This window comes from Ornithorhynchus anatinus, chromosome 2 (assembly GCF_004115215.2).
Source record: "Ornithorhynchus anatinus isolate Pmale09 chromosome 2, mOrnAna1.pri.v4, whole genome shotgun sequence".
Classification (NCBI taxonomy): Eukaryota; Metazoa; Chordata; class Mammalia; order Monotremata; family Ornithorhynchidae; genus Ornithorhynchus; species Ornithorhynchus anatinus.
In genome coordinates, this window is record NC_041729.1 from 122862793 (window position 1) to 122882355 (window position 19563).

A 19563-nucleotide genomic window follows, 5' to 3' on the forward strand; every position below is an offset into this window, starting at 1 on the left:
GCCTTATTTTTTTTTTAATGGTTAAGTGCTTATTATGCCCAGGTGCAGTACTAAGCACCAGAGTAGAGTAGGTTGGATTCAGTCCCTGTCCCACACAGTCCCACATTAGTCCCTGCCCCTGTCCCACATTATAGTCTTAATCTCCATTTTCAAGGTGAGGTAACTAAGGCATAGAAAAGTAAATTAACTTGCCCTCGGTCACACAGCAGACAACTGTTGGACATAGAATTAGAATGCAGGTCCTCTGACTCCAGACCCATGCTCTCTCCACTAGGCCAAGCTACTCTCAACACATGCTTTGATCGCTTTTCATCCAGCACATCATCATGCCAGATAACATCTGTTTATAGTTTATAGTTATCCAATCACAGAAAATGCAATTCCAAACAACCTCATTTCATTTTCCTATGGTATTCCAATCGTCATGTTAAGGAAAGTTAGAGGACTTTCAGCTACTCAAAATCTGATGGCCACCCATAGAGAGCTTCTGGCTCATGATCAGCTTCATCTGGAGCAGAAAATGTCCATAATTACGTGAGTGATAGACATAGCATTATATTAGATTTGTTTTGGGGGGCTTTTTTGTTACTGATTTCTGACAGTGCTTCAAATATATAGGAATAAAGTAGTTTGTTGATAACATCTTACTATTCTGTCCTATGACAATTTGATTGGTAATAGATAATTTTGACAAGATAGGCAGTGCCTATCTTGAAATGCTTTGTATTCAAAGATGACATTATTGACAGTGAAGTCTTTTTTATATGGTGAATGTAACTAAACAGGCAGATATAGAATTAACACATCCTCTAAATTGTTGGTCAGTAAGAAGAGATCTTTTCTGTTCTAGTAGGATTCTCCTACTTACGTCCTGATCTTCATTCAGTCTCTCTCCTGACTCTGCTTCCCAGACTTGTTTTTCTGTTGCAATATTCTGCTCCCCCCCCAAAAAAAGTCTGTGGCTATGCTGCATTGTTTAAGAGTATGCTTCACTAGGTCTTTAAAATCTTTTTTTTCTCTTTCTCTCTGTGCAGAGATTAAACACGTTGTAAAATAGAAATATAAGATTTACTTGTTTTGTCATTCCCAAATGTTTAGTACAGTGCAGAATGTTAAAGAAATTCAGTTAACCATGCAGAACCTCCTTGCTTATCGTGCTCTCTTCTACTCCCTCATATGCCCCACCAAATAGAGGTTTCTTGATTCAATGCAAGTGAGCCAACATGTTTCAGGGCTTTGTTTTATTTTTTTTTATTTTTATGATATGTCTTAAGCCCTTATTATATACTTAGGGAAGCAATATGCCTTGTGGACAGAGCATAGGCCTGGAAGTCAAAAGGACATGGGTTCTAATCCCAGCTCTGTCTGCTGTGTGATCTTGGGCAAGTCAATTAACTTCTCTGTGCCTTTAGTTACCTCTTATGTAAAAAGGGGTTTAAGACTCTTAGCCCTCTGTTGAACAGGAACTGTGTACATCTTGATTAGTGTGTATCTATCCCAGAGCTTAGAACAGTTCTTGATGCATAGTAAGCACTTAAGAAAATATTATTAATGTTATTATTATTATGTTCCAGGCACTGTACTGAGCTCTGAGGTAGATACAAGCTAATCAGGTTGGACACAGTCCATGTCCCACATGGGGCTCACGGTTCCCATTTTACAGATGAGCTGAGACACAGAGTAGCTAAGTGACTTTCCCAAGGTCACACAGTAAACTCCCAGGCCCTTGTTCTAGTCACTAGGCCATGCTGCTTGTCATGATGTTGTTAGAAACTTGCCATTTGAAACCTGCCTCGTAGTAGATAGAGATGAAATTGATCCTGGTCTCACAGTCATATAGGAAGTTGGACACTATAACAACGTTCCAGACATGAAACTTGATATGCAGCAGTGGCAGTATTTATGAAGCACTTAATCTGTGGAAGTCTTGTACCAAGCACTCGGAAAGCATACTCAGGTAGGAATTAGAGCTAGTCATTGGCCTCAGAGGACTCATGATTTGGAATCTAAATGTGGAGAGAGAACTGTTGACAAAGGAGAGAAACAAAACACCAAGATGACATAAAGATAGGTACTGATACACAAAATAAAAACTGAAGTCTGTGCAGTACTGTTGCTAATCAACAAGCCTGATTTGCCTGTAGGCACCCCTGCATTAAATACAGTGCCTGACCCATAGTAAGCAATTAACAAACACCATCATTATTATTATTATTATTATTATTAATAGTGGAGCAGAATTTCTAGTTCCTTGTGCCTGAGTCCACAGTCACACCCACAGCCATATGACAGAACCATAGCTACAGAAGCAGTAAACACAGTCGTGTTTTTGTGGAGGCAGAGCCATTCTGCCACTGTTTTTCTCTTGGGTTATGCTGCAAGCAGGAACCTTGAGAGTTGCAATGGGTAGACAGCAGATTTCCAAGAAATTTGTTCAGCCGTCTGGTGAAATTGCAATGGGTATATGGCAAGTTTCCAGAGAATTCATTAAGCTGTCAAGTGGAGAGTTTGTTTACTCATAGTCACCACACTCACTCTTAGTACCATTCAATAGGCAAAAGGAATAATATATGAGTATAGACTGAATTCCATGTTCTCTTAAATTACTTTCTAGTACTGTTCTAAGATAAATACTTAAAGAGGACCTACTAAAAAACATTTTGTGTATTTTAGGGGCTTTTTCTATAATTGCCTGAAAAGGTAAATTAAATAACAGTAGTAATAATTATGGTATTTGTTAAGGCTTTCTGTGTATTTGTTAAGGCTTTCTATGTGCCAAGCATTGTACTAAGCACTTGGGAAGATACAAAATAGTCTGCTTGAACAAAGTCCCTGTCCACATTGCGCTCACTGTCTAAGTAGGAGGAAGTAGGATTTAATCCCAATTTTACAGATGAGAAAATTGAGGCCCATAGACATTAAATGACTTGCCCAATGTAACATAGAGGACAAGTGGCAAAGCCAGGATTAGAACCCAGAACCCAGGTCCTCTGACTCCCAGGCCCACGCTCTTTCCACTAGACCATGTTGCTTTTCAGTGCTCCTGCTGGTGGTGGTGGTAGTAGAATACAAGTACAAGTAGTAGTAGTAGAATACTAATAATAATAATGATGGTATTTGTTAAGTGCTTATTATGTGCCAGGGACTGTACTGAATGCTGGGGTGCATACAGTCAAATTAGGTAAAACACAATCCTTGTCCCACACGAGGCTCACGATGTTAATACCCATTTTACAGATAATAATGATGGAATTTGTTAAGCACTTACTATGTGCAAAGCACTGTTCTAAGCACTGGAGGTAACTGAGGCACAGAGAAGTTAAGTAACTGTGCCCAAGACCACAAAGCATGCAAGTGGTAGAGCCAGGATTAGTACCCATGACCTTCTGACTCCCAGGCATGTGTTCTATCCACTATGCCCTGAAGAAATAGTATTTATTTACTGTTTTTAGCACTCATGTACATAGAAGAAATATTATTTAGTATTTATTAAGTGCTTGTGTTCAGAGCAGTATATTAAATGCTGGGAGAAAGTACACAAGTGGGAATTAAATATGGACCTGTGCATCGAGGACTCACAATCTATGAATAAACTCAGGGGAGAGGACTTCAGACAGACACATAGGTAGCAATGAAACTATAAAATTTTAAACATCATAAGAGAAAAGTACAAATAAACAATGCACAAAATAAAAACAAAGGACACTAAGGAGCTAAGGCTAAAGAAGTAGAATTTCTCGTTTCTGATCATTCAGAGTCCATAACATAGCCAAGACCACAGCAACAGCTACTACTGCAACATGTCTCCCAAAACACCTCACTTAAAATTAAACAGACTTTTTTTTAAATCAGTAACCTCATTTTATCCTTATAAAATCACTCTGAAGAAGTTGCAAATATTATCACCCCTTTTTATAGAATGATGTAGGATTAGAGAAGCTATTTTTACCAAGATCTTAACAGTAGACTCATAATCAATGAATAAATCGATCATATATATATATATATATATATTGAATGCTTACTGTTCAGAACACTAAACCTAGTGCTTAGAAACTACAATATATCAGAGTTGGGAAATGTGATCTCTGTCGATGAAAAGCTTATGAGGACCACAATTTAATTGACAGTGCTCTGGATCATCCTGTCTCCTTCCAGATTGTGATTTAGAGAATCAGACTCATTGTACTCAAAACCTGACCTATTTGACATTTTTTGGAAGTCAGTGTTAAATGACACTATGTACTAGATTTTTCCCATTAGGTTCATGCACACAGACATCATGAAGATTTGATGAAAAAGAACTTGAAGTTCACATATCAGAAATACAGAGTAAAAGTGATTTAGTATAATCTAATCACTTCTAGGAGTATTCTTGGCACAAATAATATTTTAGAGGAACTGAAGGATGTTTGGATGTGACCAACTTTCAGTAGTGGGAAGAGGAAACCAGAAGTCATGCTGAGGTACCCCTCACTGAGGGAAGTGTAAATATTTAGCAAAACAATCTGAGAGAAGGACTGAGATGGAGGGAAAAGAATTAGGAGGGTCAGTTGGGGAAGAAGACTCTCAGCTATCTTGAGATTATGGACTCCTGCCCTTGATGGGGAGAAAGACAACACTTCATCCAAAAAATTCCAAACCAAAAAGGTGATATGAACTGGAATTGTCTTCGTTGTGATCAAATTAAGAACCCATGAAACACTGTTGAGATCTCAGATTGGGAACTCTGCCTTTCTTAGGGGCTGGAGGGTAAATTCTGGGTTCCTGAGAGCGATTTGCAGCAGGAGAGTCATGGAACAGGTGCTTGTACTCAATGACGTTTTCACCTTTGGGGAGATACCTGGACATCAGTCAAAGTATGGTGGCAGAGATGAAGTGCTGGGACTTGTGGTGCACTGATCCATATCTCCAAATCTGCATCAAAAGAATGGGAGAGGTCGGAGTCTTTAGGATCCAGCAGAGGCTGACCATATTCTAGGCAGTTCAAAAAGGACTCCAGAGACTCTTTTGGCCAGGATTTAGGGCTGAGAACCCTTAGTAACATCACTGAGAGGATGGAGAATAGTACTCTTTTCTTCAGACCCAAGATCTTACATGTTGGGTTCTGTGCCTTCTAGAAAAGCCCCCATTAGACTTGTTGCTAATATAAATTTGCAACTGGTAAAGCATTTGATTTGATCAGACAAAGAAGAAAAGTTTGGTATTAAATATATTTCTCTAAAGACAAAATCACCTTGTTATCTAATATGACCAAAGCACAATTTCATGCATACAATCTAAACAAAGCCCATTTCCTGTGGTATAATTTAAACTAGATGCAATGTACAAACATAATGTTCTCTTTTCAAACTACCAGATTCTAGAAGAATCTCATCAGCCACCTCTTCCATAGGTCAAGTTCTTTTGTCCATAATAACAAATTTCAATTATCTTGGGCATACACTCAGAAATTGCTATGTTATTTTATGTATATTCCTCAACCATTCAGTAAGGAAATGTACATTTAATGTGTGCCCCCTTAGACTGCTTTTGGGTTTTGGATTTTGTAAGCTAATTTCATCCTAGAGGAAGTAGTAAGACCACCCAAATAAAAGTCTGAAGAGGAAATGCTGACTAACTTGAATTTTCAATAGCCAAAATAGCCAAATTAAAAATACCAATAATCTTCAAAACATATGTTGTCTTTGTAATATTTTCCTAATTTTTCATTTAATTTTGTAACCTTATATTCCTTGATTTCATTCTGATGGATTTTTGTTTTTTCTAAAGACATCTTTTTCAAATAGCCTGAATGATTTAATGTTATCAATGTCTGACATTTCTAACACACCAAGTTCAAGCAAGTGGAATGGCTATATTTGTTCTAAAAATACTAACTTTGTGATTAGTGAACAGCTCATTCTTTTTGGAGAGATAAATTCCCAGAAACATGTGGAAAGTTGTTGATGTTGACATTTTTCAAATGGACTAAATCATAATAACTGGAAATGAGGGCCGGAGATAGTGTGATGAGATTCATTTTCAGTCTCTTTGCAGGTTCCTCATCTGACTCCCATCCCCTAACTGTAGGGGTCCCTCAAAATTCATTTCTGGGTCCCATTCTTATCTACCTCTCCACCCACTCCTTGAAAAACTCATTTACTCACAAGGCTTTTACTATCACCTGTTTGCTGATGACACCCAAAACTAATAATAATAATAATAATGTTGGTATTTGTTAAGCGCTTACTATGTGCCAAGCACTGTTCTAAGAGCTGGGGTAGACACAGGGGAATCAGGTTGTCCCACGTGGGGCTCACAGTCTCAATCCCCATTTTACAGATGAGGTAACTGAGGCCCAGAGAAGTGAAGTGACTCACCCATAGTCACACAGCTGACAAGTGGCAGAGCCTGGATTCGAACTCATAACCTCTGACTCCCAAGCCCGGGCTCTTTCCACTGAGCCACGCTGCTTCTCCGTCTAGACTACATCTAGACCCATGATCTCTCTGCCTCTCTGCAGTCTAGCATTTCCTCCTGCCTTCAAGACATCTTTACTTGGATGTTCTCCTGCCACCTCAAACTTAATATGGCTAAAACTGAACTTCTTATCTTGCCATCCAAACTCTGTCTTTCCACTCACTTTCCAATCACTGTTGATGGCACCACCAACCTTCCTGCCTCACAAACCCATAACTTTAGCATTAAGGTCAGAAGCACACAGAACCAAAACCTCCTTACCTGAATTCTCTCCCACACACCCCTTCCCTGCAAATACGTTCTGTTCCTCCCTAGAGACTTCTGATATTTTGATCCCATCAAATTTTCTCAAGTCAAAATATCCCATTTAGTCTCCATAACCAACCTACCTTCCCTTGATGACCAAATTGGTACTCACAACACTACCCTTTCTACTGAACTCAACTTACTTGTTCCCTTATCCCTTCTTCAATCTTGTACCACTAACCTAGAGCCATGTATCACCTCCACACTATGTTTCTTGCTACCGTGCATGAACCACAGAGCACTGGTAGCAGAAATCCTGATATCCAGATAGGCTGACCTCATACACTTAAAATTCATCCTGGCCTTCTTTAACTCTGCCCTTTCCTCTGCCCATCAACATATTTTTTTTTCTCTTATGGACTCCCATGTCAATTGCTCTCCCCAGTTCTTCAGTCATTTAACTCCTTCTTCAAAGCTCCTGTCCCCCATCTCCCTCATATTTTTCCCCTAATGACCCAACCACCCATTTAATTGAGAAAACCATCAACCATGTTCTCCTTAAAATCTCCCTTACTCCTCTCCAGTCTCCCTGTCCTTCTGCTATTTCTTCTACTGTCCCATTTTTCCCAACAGTATCTCAAGAGCAGATCTCCTAGCTTCTCTCAAAATCCACCCCCTCCACTTGTGCCTCCATCCCCATTACTTCACACTTACTGAAGCACTTGTTCCCTCCCTCTCTTTCTTCCCGCCCGAAATATTCCATTATTCACTCTCCAGTGTTTTTTCTCACTGCTTTCAAACATGCTCATCTCTCTCCTATCCTAAAAAACCCCTCCCTCTAGATATCATTCCATCACCTTCCTGCCATTCCTCTCCAAACTCCTTGAGTGAGTTGTCTAAACCTGCTGTTTCCAGTTCCTCTCCTCTAGTTCTCTCTGTAACCTCCTCTAATCTGGATTCCTGTATCCTCACGCCACAGAAATTGCCTCCTTTTTTGATCTCATCAGGTTTCAGGGTCACAGAAACATGGACAACCAAGATGAAACTGAGTAGGAGGCACAAGATGGTAGCAGAGCTCAATCAATCCATCAGTGATATTTATTGAACATTTACTGTCTGCAGAGTACTCTACTAGGCAATTGAAGAGTACAGTACAATAATTAGTAGACATCATTTCTGCCCTCAAGAAATTTAGGTCTAGGTCCTGGAGGTGACCCACAACATATTCCAGTCCATCCTGCCCTTTTCCCACAGGAGGGTGAGGATGAATAACACTCAAGTTACTATTTCCCCCTATTTTAGGAGCTAATCTTTCCCCCTTTCCATTGCAGGATAGGGGTCAAAACAGACACATGTCTTCCTCACTTTTAGGATGTTGAGGCTGGGATGGTTGGGGCTATGGCTGATGCAAATCTCAGATTATGAACAACCCTGTCTGAACAGGTAAGAGCATGAAAAAATATTCTTTAGAAGTGTTCCTACACAATTTTGATGTGAAACAATCCTAATATTGACTAGGTGATGGATTTGTTCCTATAAAGTATCCCTGAACTGGGTCTTCCTTCTTTCATTCCACTGCATTCCAATTTGGGGATGGGATATAGGGGGAAGAGCAAATCATTGTCCCTAACTGGAGCCAGAGATAATAATAATAATAATTATGGTATTTGTTAAGCACTTACCCTGTGCGAGCACTGTTCTAAGCGCTGGGGTAGATACAAGGTAATCAGGTTCTCCCACAGCTGGAGTTCACAGTTTTAATCCCCATTTTGCAGATGAGGTAACTGAGGGATAGATAAGGTAAGTGGCTTGCCCAAGGTCACACAGTAGACAAGTGGTGAAGCCGGGATTAGAACTCATGTCCTCTGACTCCCCACTAAGTCACGCTCCTTCTCTGACTAATGGAAGATGAACCAGAGTCCCTTTTTAATGGCTTGTGTTGGTGCCATCTGCTCCCTGTGAAATTCTATGGATCCTCTTTGGGCTAAAAAGCTTTGAAAGTCATGCCATTACTTAAGACCTTTATCACTCTTCATAGTTTTATCTAACTTGGTTAAATTGGAATGAAAATTGGAATGAAAGAAATGTACTTGTATAATAATAATAATACTAAAGATATTTGTTAAGCACTTACTATATACTAGGCACTGTACTAAGCACTGAGCTGGATACAAGCAAATCAGGTTGGACTGAGTCCCTGGTCTACATAGGGTTCAGTCTTAATCCCCATTTTACAGATAAGGTAACTAAGACCCAGAGAAGTGAAGTGACTTGCTCAAGGCCAAACAGCAAACAAGTGCAAGAGCTGGGATTAGAACTCATGACCTCCTGATTCTCAGGCCCATGCTCTATCCTCTATGCTATGCTGCTTCTCATATAATTCTAAAAGTATGTCATCCTCACTGGATGATATACTTATCTTGCATAGTGGAAGATGTGTGAAAAAGGTATGTGGAAATCTCTTTATGCTATGGAGTTGGGATGGGGGTGTAACGTGGCAGGCACACACAAACAAAGGATATGCAATATGAATAAAGGAATGCCTGGAGTAGATCGAGTATATCCTCATCTTTTTCTAAGATGAGATGAAAGTTCTTTATTTGAACCCATTCAGTCTCTGATTTTTAAATCAAGTGATTGTGTCTATCACTGTGATTCATCCTTGGACCAAGAGTCTACCTAATTGATAGCTTCTATCTGGAGGTTTTGCACTCTTCCTCCCATCCTTCTGCCAGATCATTAGGCTCTGGGGACATCAATGAAGTTTCTTCAGGTAGCTGGCAAATAGGTGTTTTGACTGCAACTAATAAAACCTAAAATTTTTTTGTCAATTGGATGGACAATTGATGTCAATATTCCCTTGGCAGCCTGATAGAAGTGGTACCTGAGTCCCTTTATATTACCCCTCTCTGCCCAGCACTTCCTCCTAGGGTTCACTGGGTACTGAATGTTACATTTTTTCCTTGTAGAGCTTGGTTGTAAAAATATTTTTTCTCCAAAGAAATCATTTCCAAACCATAGTTTCCTGTGCAGGTTCCATAGAGTCAGATGTGTTCATGTCTCTGTCTCTATCTGATGTGTTAGAATCTGGGCAGAAACAATGAGTGTTTCAGGGCAGGAAGGGACCATTTAATACAATGTAGCCTCTGTGCAGGTAATGGCCCCTCTGTGGTCTGAAAAATTTAATCTATCTCCCAAAGCACCAGGAAGTAACTAAGGCTCTGGGGAGAGTAGAGTCCATTAAATCTTATTGCTGTTCAGAACCAGAAGGGCTTTCTGAAGGAAAGCACTTCTTCCATTGTATTAAAAATAATATATAAAAATCTCCAACTTGGGCCGTTTGGCAGATTGCATACATGTCTCTTGCCATTTTCAGATTTGATACATTTTGGGGTAATTTGAAAAAAAAGTGGTAACAGCATGGCCTAGTGAATACAGCACGGGCCTGGGAGTCAGAAAAACCTGGAGTCTAATCATCCACTTGTCTGCTGTGTGACCTTGGGCAAGTCACTTAACTTCTCTGTGCCTGAGTTACCTCACCAGTAAAATGGGGACTAAGACTATGAGCCATGTGACACATGGACTGTGTCCAATCTGATTGACTCTATCTACTCCAGAGCTTAGTACAGTGCCTGGTACATAGTATTTTTAGATAAGATACATTTTGAGGTATTTTGTGAGAAAAACAAGAGCAGCATGGCCTTTCACTTCTCTGTGCCTCAGTTCCCTCATCTGTAAAATGGGGATGAAGACTGTGAGCCCCACGTGGGACAACCTGATTCCCCTCTGTCTACCCCAGCGCTTAGAACAGTGCTCTGCACATAGTAAGCGCTTAACAAATTAACCAACATTATTATTATTATTATTATTATTATTAATGGAGATAGCATAGGTCAGGGAGTCGCAATGACCTGGATTCTAGTCCCAAATCCACATTTGTCTGCTGTGTGACTTTAGGCAAGCAACAACTTCTCTGTACTTCAGTTACCTCATATGTAAAATAGGGATTAAGACTGTGAGCCCCATGAAGTACTGTATCCAATCTGATTAGCTTGTACCTACCTGAGTGCCTGGTAGTAGTACATACAGTGCCTGGCACAAAGTAAGAGCTTGACAAATACCATAAAAAAAGCACAAAAAAGCCTCCTTCCTGGTCCAGTTATCCTGCTTTGCTTCCATTATCATCACCATTTGTCATGTTGTTCTTTCTCCTGCTCCCATTTTTCGTAGATAATAGTGCCAGCTGTGTACCCCACTAGACAGTGACCTCCTTGAGAGAGGGGATCATATCTATCATCTTTTTTCATGCAATTCTCAGTTCTTAGGATAGTACACCTCACACAGTAGTTGATTAAAATAGTATAATCAATTGATTGGTAGGACTGGGTAAACAAGAAATACTGACCTGAGGAGTTGGAGCAAGCAGCTGGTCATAACTCCTGTTTTCCTGTTTGCTTGTTTTTCCCTATCAGTTCATAGCTCTCCAGATGGAGATAGTTCCAAATAAAGTAGAATATATACAAAAAAGTCATAATATAAAATATGTATACATTCTATTGGCAGTATAAAATAGTTTTAATTCTGTTGATTGTGTTGTTACTGGATACTGGGTTTGAACAGGACAGTTCAGGAATGATCTATTAGGGGCAAGGCAAGAAAAATGCTTGACTCTCTTTGTATTTACAGTATAGAAATGATTATCTCATTTTTCACTCACCCATATATGTTCATTCAATCTTATGAAAAATAACACCATTTTCACATAGAAAGTAAATATATAAAATGTAGTGTTGTGCAACCTGATGTAACATAATTCAGACTTTTTTTGAGGGGAAGTGTTTTTTGACACTATTATGTCATCGAGTGCATCTCTTTTCATATTCAATCCCAATATGTTAACAAATCACTGAGAAATGCACTGGACCTGATTTTTTTTTCCCTTTGGTAAAAATAAGCATGTTTTTCTCTGTATCATAATTTTCTCCATTTGATTTACATTAAGAAGCATTTAAACAAATCTAGATTATTTTAAGTAATGAAAAAAATAGGACAATAAAGGCATAAAACTGACATAACCCAAATAAGAGTATAGGGAAATTTCTCTTCTTAGGCTGGTAGCTTCAGCCAAAATATCTGTGTATAAATTTTCCATCTCTGAGGTTTGATGCTTCCAGTTTAATTGTTTCCCTTTCACTGTCTCTCTCCCTCTCTTCCCCCTTTTCTCTATAGTGTTCTTATCCTCTTCGTCCTACCTGCAATATCTCTCTAAACTATTCCTTTACTATTCCTGTGTCTGACAACAAAAGAAAGAGAAGAGAAAAAAGACAACAAGAAAAAAAAAGTGTCCTAACCAAATCAGGACTGAGTTCCAAAGACAGGTCAAGAAACTGACTCCAACAGTGCTGTTATTATTCAAGCCAGATGTGCTAGCAGCAGGGTGAGTTCCATGGTGTGATAGTGGTATGAAGTTTCAGAACTTCCTTCCTCCACCCTGCTACTTCCCATACTGGACTCTCCCCAGGAATTTTTGATTAGTGTGAAGGATGAGGTTTACTTCACACATGTACAGAATTCATCTTCAAAAATGATATTTGGCCCTTACAAGCATGGATAATATTTATTGCTACATTTATAAAGGAATGTGACCCTTTTGGCACAAGTATGCGAGTACATTTTACAATTAAAGATGATCACAGATCTGAAACGTTGTCAAAAAGAAATAATAATGATAAATTATCTCAGCCTAACATTGCTGAATATATTCATAAAATCAAAAATCTATGATCAATTTAAATGCAAGAGAAAAAGGGCTCATCAAACTCAACAACAAACTCATCAAGTGTTGATTACTTCAACAGCCTCTTAAGAGTAAATAAAAAAATGAAATAAAGAAATAAAAGATATGGTAACTGTCTCAAGTAGCTAATGAAATTAGGTGATTGGGAGAATGGCACTCACTATCTTTCAGCCTCACATTCAGTCATCTTCATATTGCCATTCCTTCCTCCATAAAACTCTAGGGAATCTCCAAATTCACTGAAAATATCTACTACTCTAGTAACTCTCTTAACTGACTACTTCCTAAACCAGCTTTCTTAACATCACCAAAGCTCACCTTCTAAACATTTTTTGGTCTCGATTTTCCATCATTCAACTTCTAGCTGTTGTTGTTGCCACAACCTGGAACTCCCTTCTCCCTAAAACCTGTCAAAACATTTTCCTCATTTTCAAAGTCCACCTCCTCCACTAGACTTCACCGAGTAAGTCTAGGACCACAGTTACGCTGGACTAACACCCACTATTAGCACTTGTATACTTTAACTCTATCCTCTCTACTCTTATGGATATGTATATATTTTATTCATTTCTAAATTTATCAAATAATCAATCAATTATATTTATTGAGTGCTTACTGTGAGCAGAGCACTGTGCTGAATTCCTTGGGAGAATGTGATACATCAAAGTTGGAAGTCCCATTCCCTGACCACAAAGAACTTACAATATTTAGATGGAAACAGATATTATCAATCCAACAACAAAGAAAGAAATAAATCAGATTTATTGTACTCTTCCTGTGTGCAGAGTACTGTTCTAAGCACTTGGGAGAGTGCAACATAACAGAGTTGATAGACATGTTCCCTGCCCACAGTGAGCTTACACTCTAGAGGAGACAAACTATAATATAAATAAATATAGATATGTATGCAAGTATTGTAGGGTGAAAGGTTGGATGAATATCCAGTGCTCAAAGGATACAGACCTAAGTGCATACAGACCTAAGTGGCAAACAGAAGGAAGAGGGAGTTGGGGAAAAGAGAGCTTAATTGGGGAAGTCTCTTGTAGGAAATTATTTTTGTAAGTCTTTTGAAGTCATGGAAGGTGGTGGTCCATTTTATATGGAATGGGAGGGGGTTACACATCAGAGGGAGAATACAGGGAAAGGGATTGGCAGTGAGATATATGAGATTGAGGAGCAGTTGGCTGTAAAGGGGCAAAGTGTAAAGGTTGGGCTCTTGTAGGAAATCAGTGAGTCAAGTAGGTATTCCGATGAGCAGTTTAAAGTTGACAGCAAGTAGCTTCAGTTTGGTGAGGAAGTGAGTGGCCAACTATGAAAATTTTTGAAGTGGGGAGGTGGGAAATGTGAACTGATTATTGTTTAGAAAAGTGATTCGGGCTGTAGAGTGGGGTATGAGGGAGAGAAAAGAAGAAAGGAGGTAAGCAAGATATCTGATACAATAGTGAAGCAGTATAGGATAAGTACTTGGCTTAGTGTAGTAGCAGGTTGGATGGAAAGGAAAGGGTGATTTTAGCAATATGATGAAAATAGAACCAACAAGATTTGGTGACAGACTGAATATGTGCGTTGAATGAGAGATGAGAGCTTAGTAAAATGCCAAGGTTACAAGTTTATGAAGTAGGGTTGATGGTGGTATTGTCTACAGTGATGGAAAAGACAGGGAAGGACAGGGTTGGAGTGGGAAGTTGAAAAGTTTGAAGTGGTAACAATAATAATGATTATGGTACTTGTTAAGTGCTTACTATGTGCCAAGAACTGTACTAAGTGCTGGTGTAGATACAAGCTAATCAGGTTGGACACAGGCCCTTTCCTCAATGAGGCTCATACTCTTAACCCCTGTGTTACAGATGAGGTAACAGAGGTCCAGAGAAGTGAAGTGCCTTGCCCAAGGTCAAACAGCAGACATAGGGCGAGCTGGGATTAGAACCCAGGTCATTCTGACTCAGAAGCCTTTGTCTATACACTAAGCCATAGTGCTTCAGCCACATGTCAGTGGAATATCCAGGTAGAGTTATCCTGAAAAGTGAAGGAAGCACAAGACAGTAGAGAGAAAAAAAGGTCAGGGTTGGAGAGGTAATTTTGGGAATTTTCTGCATAAAATGGCAATTGAAGTCATAGTAGAGAATAAGTTCTACAATAGAGTGCATATAGACGGAGAATAGAAGAGGACCCAGAATGGAACTCTGAGGGAACCCCACTGTCAAAAGTTGGAAGGCAAAGGTAGAGTAGGCAAAATTGACTGAGATGGAAAGTTCAGAGAGACTGGAGAAAAACCAGAAGAGAACAGTGTCAGTGAAGCCAAGGTTGTGTAATATATTAAGAAGTGATCCACAGTGTCACAGCTGAGAGGTACAATACAATTAGAATGGAATAATTTGGCAAGAAAAGTTCAGTGGTGACCTTAGGGAGGGTAGTTTCTGTAGAGTGAAGGGGATAGATGCCAGATTGCAAGAGTTTGAGGAGAGAATTGGAGAGGAGGATGAGGATCCAGTAAGGGTAAACCCTCAAGGAACTTTTTTTTAGGGCAGGAGATATATAGGAATCGTTGAATACAGTGGGGAAGAAGCCACTGGAAAGTGGCCATTGAAAATGGCAGTCAAGGAGGGAAGAACAGAGGAAGCAGTTAATTTGACAAGGTCAGAAGCATACATGGATGGTGGAATTTTGAGAGGAGAAGAGAGATATCATACTGAGGTAATGTTGGGAATATTAGGAGAGATGAATTGAACCCAGGAGGACTGAGGGACTGGAGAGGAACAGGGAAGTTTTTAGGGAGATTGCACTTGTTGGATTCAATTTTATCAAATTTATCAGTGAATATGTGGCTAAGGTCAAGAAATGGTGAAGATGGGGAACAGGAGGTTTGAGGAGGAACTATTGGAACAGCGGGCGTGGGCAATTGGGTTTGGGAGTCAATAAGGAAGGAGAAGCATTGTTGGTGGGTGGAGGAGAGGGAAGAATTAAAGCTGAAAAGGATGAAGTTGAGATGGCTGAGGTCAGTCAGGTGTCTGGATTTCTGCCAAAGGCATTCCTCAGATCAGGCAAAGGAGCAGAGGAAGCATATGTGAAGGAGTTCCTGGGTTACAGGTAAGTGGTATGAGATCTTTGGAGGGACAGTGGAGAGAGGGAGTTGAATTCAATGGACAGGGCAGTATTGAGCATAGCAATTTGTGTGTCAAGAGAAGGTAGTTTGGATATGGAGACCATATGGGGAATGATGAATTTATCTATGTATTTAATTATTTATTTGCCTATATCATCCTGATTGGGTTTGAACAGCCTGAACTGAGCAGAGGAAATGAATAGGAAGCATCACTTTTTGCTCTTTCTAAACGGAACTAAATACATCTCCCCCACTTCAAAGCCTTATGCCCTCTGTCATCTTGTACTCTCCCAAACACTTAGTAGAGTGCTTTTCATACAGTAAATTCTCAAAAAATATGATTGATTGATTGACAGGTATGTAGATGAAATGTTAGGAAAATAATTATGAGGTACAGACATGGCCAAAGAACTAGTAATATCAAAATGAAAGATACATTTCTTTCTTAGATCCTAAGGAGAATAAATTATGCACTTTATTATTTCATTCATTGAGTAGAATCTACTGAGTACTTTCTATGATAGAGGACTAAACTAAGCACTTGGGAGGTACAATAAAAATAATAACATGGCCACCACCCAAAGGACTCAATATTATAATGTAGTCAAGCTTGAGGGTCAGGTAAGGCCCAATTACTTAGAGCTCTAGTCATTTATTCATCAGTATTCTCAGCATGATCTTATAAACTAAGAGGAACATGAATAACAGGGCCATTTTCTTATAAGCGTTGTCAAGTATGTTTCTACAGAAACAATAAAGATCATTTATCTTTGTTTAGTGCCACAAGTAGACCACTCTTTGGAGGTTTTGTTTAAACTTCATTGGGAATTTTCTAGATAACTCTGCAGTGTTCAGTACTGTCTTGAGTAATTCAGTCACTGAACAGAATCATCTTGAAAATGTCCCACAAAAACTGGGCAGAACATTATGGGGCAGAAAGAAGTAGCACAGTGAAAACAAGGCCTGTCTCTTTTATTTTATTATTTTTCTTTTTGTTCCATCATTTATCAGTGTATAAAGCTTTGGGATAACATAATTTACTCTGTCCCCCTTGTAGGCTGTAAGCTCCTCATAGGCAGATATCATTTCTACCAACTCCATTGTATTGTAGTTTCCCAAGAGTTAAGTACAGTGTTTTGAGCACAGTAAGCACTAAAATAAATACCACTGATTGATTGTTGTGTCAAAGTCAGGAATAATTGAGAAACTTTGTGGCCTAGTGGAAAAAATACAGGTCTGGGAGTCAGAGACCCAGTTCTAATCCCAGTTCTGCTTGGTAACCTTGGGTAAATCACTTAACTTCCCTATCCCTCACTACCATCATCTGAAAAATGAGGATTCAATCAATGCATGTTCTCCCTCTCACTTGGACTGTGATCCCCATGTGGGACCTGTTTATCTTGTATCTACCCCAGAACTTAGTATAGTGCTTGGTTCATAATATTTGTGCTTAAATATGTTTATCATTATTATTGTCATTATTATTATTATTATTGGAAACAGTGACTGGGTTTTGGTTACTAGTGTCATAATGAAGTTTAAACTTTCTAGCACATGGAAGCAACACTTATTTTTGTGTTCACTTTATATAGAATGCAAGACTAGTAACCTTATGGAATCAACCAATCAATCAATCAGTAGTGTTTATCAAGCGCTTACTGTGTGCAGAACACCATACTAAATTCTTGGAAGAGTACAGTACAATAGAGTTGGCAAAAATGATTACTGCCCACAAGGAGCTTCCAGTATACAGATGGAGGCAGATATGAAAATAAATTATGAATAGGGAAAACACCACATTCCTGCCTCAGATAGATGTTTTTTCATTTCCATTGATTGGAGCTATTCCTAAAGCTCTATAATGTGAAAATTGAAAAAAAATTCAACAAACAAAAAATATTAATCTATAAATATGATGAAATGAAGGAGAAGAGGACTATACGGCTGAACCTGGAAATGAAATCAAATGGCAGCACAAGTCAGTGATTGGTGCCAGAGCATCCATATTCAACTGGGATTCAGAAGTCTCATCACACAGTTGGTTTCAGCCACAGAACCTGCCAATGCAGTTATTCCCCAGTGTTCCCTGTTGGCAGTTCTCAGAACCTTTATACCAAAGACATTCAGTCTCTTTTAGAAATTGCCCTAAAGTTGTAATTATCACAGGAAGAACTCTGGCCCTCAAGTAATCCTCTTTCACAATATCCCCCTCCCTGTCCATACCCAATCCCTCTCCCACAGTCCCAACACTTCTTCATTTACTGGGGGTGCAGCATGGCTTAGTGGAAAGAGCACGGGTGTGAGAGTCAGAGGTCATGGGTTTAAATCCCTGCTCAGCTGCTTTTCAGCTGTGTGACTTTGGGCAGTCACTTAACTTATCTGTGCCTCAGTTACCTCATCATTCCATCATTATTATTATTATTCAAGAGCCCCCCTCCCAGACTGAGCCCACCCCTTTCCCTCTGCTTCTCCTCCCCTCCACATCCACCCCCTGACACTCTTTCCCCTTCCTCTGCTCTCAGCACTGTGGATATTTGCATATATTATTTATTACCTTATTTATTTTGTTAATGATGTATATATCTCTATGCTTCTATTTATCTTGATGATGTGTGCGCTAGACTGCTTGTTTTGTTTTGTTCTGTTTTGCTTTTCTGTCTGCCTCCCCTGTTTAGACTCTGAGCCCATTACTGGGCAGAAATTGTCTCTATCTGTTGCTGACTTGTGCACTCCAAGTGCTTAGTAAAGTGCTCTGCACATAATAAGTGCTCAATAAATACTATTGAATGAATGAATTTGCACACACACATGAGCACACACACAAACATAACCAATCCAGAGCCAAGATGTCTGAACACAGGTGTGACTAGGCCAGGTGAAAATAAAAAAAACATTCTGATGGACTTACGCTTCAGGACACTGAGTCACTTTCTATCATATGCTCATCACAATTGCTTCTTCTTGTTAGACTCCTCACTTCTTCATTTTAATTATTAGTTTTCCCCATCTGTCCTACTGGTGTTAGTCCCTCAAGGTTCTGTTCTGATTTCCCTTCTAACCTCTTTCTACACTCTCTCTCTTGGAGAATTCACCCTCTCCTATGACTTCAATTACTATCTTTATGCTGATGATTCCAAAATCTAAATTTTCATCCCCAGCCTCGCTCCTTCTCTCAAGGCGCACATTTCCTCCTGCCTTCAGGACATTTCTACTTGTATGTCCCAACTACACCTCAAACTCAGGAGTCCTCATTCTCCCTCCCAAATTCTGTCCTCTCCCTGGCTTTCCCACCACTGTACACAACAGCACTCTTCTCCTTATCTCACAAGCCTGTAACCATGGCTTACCCACAACTCTTCTCTAATTCAACTTGCATATTCGGTCTGTCACCAAGTACCGTCAGTTGGTCCACCTTCACAACAGTTCTAGAATCTGCCCCTTCCTCTACATACAAAACTGCTACCATGTGCACCCAAGTAATTATAGTATCCCATCTTTACTATAGCATTAAAGCCTCCACAATGACCTCCCTGAATCCTGTCATTACCCCCTCCCCTCTCCAGTCCATATTTCACTCCACTGCTCATATCGTTTCCTTTATTGTCTTTCTACAGAAATACTCAGGACGTTACCCCCTCCTCAAAAATTTCCATTGGTTGCCTAGCCACCATTGTATAACACAAAAACTGCTTTAAAGCTCTCTATCACCTTGCCCCCTCCTACCTCACTCCTTTCTCTCCTTCACACTTCACCCAAGCCTGCCCATTTTGCTCCTCTGATGCTAACCTTCTCACTGTGACTCAATCTCACCCGTCTTGCTGCCAACCCTTGGACAGAGCGTTTCTGCAGGAAGTTGATCCAGGCAGCGGAATGAAGAATAGACTGGAGTGAGGCTAGACTGGAGAAAGGGAGAACAGGGAGAACAGGGAGAACATTATTGCTGACACAATAATGC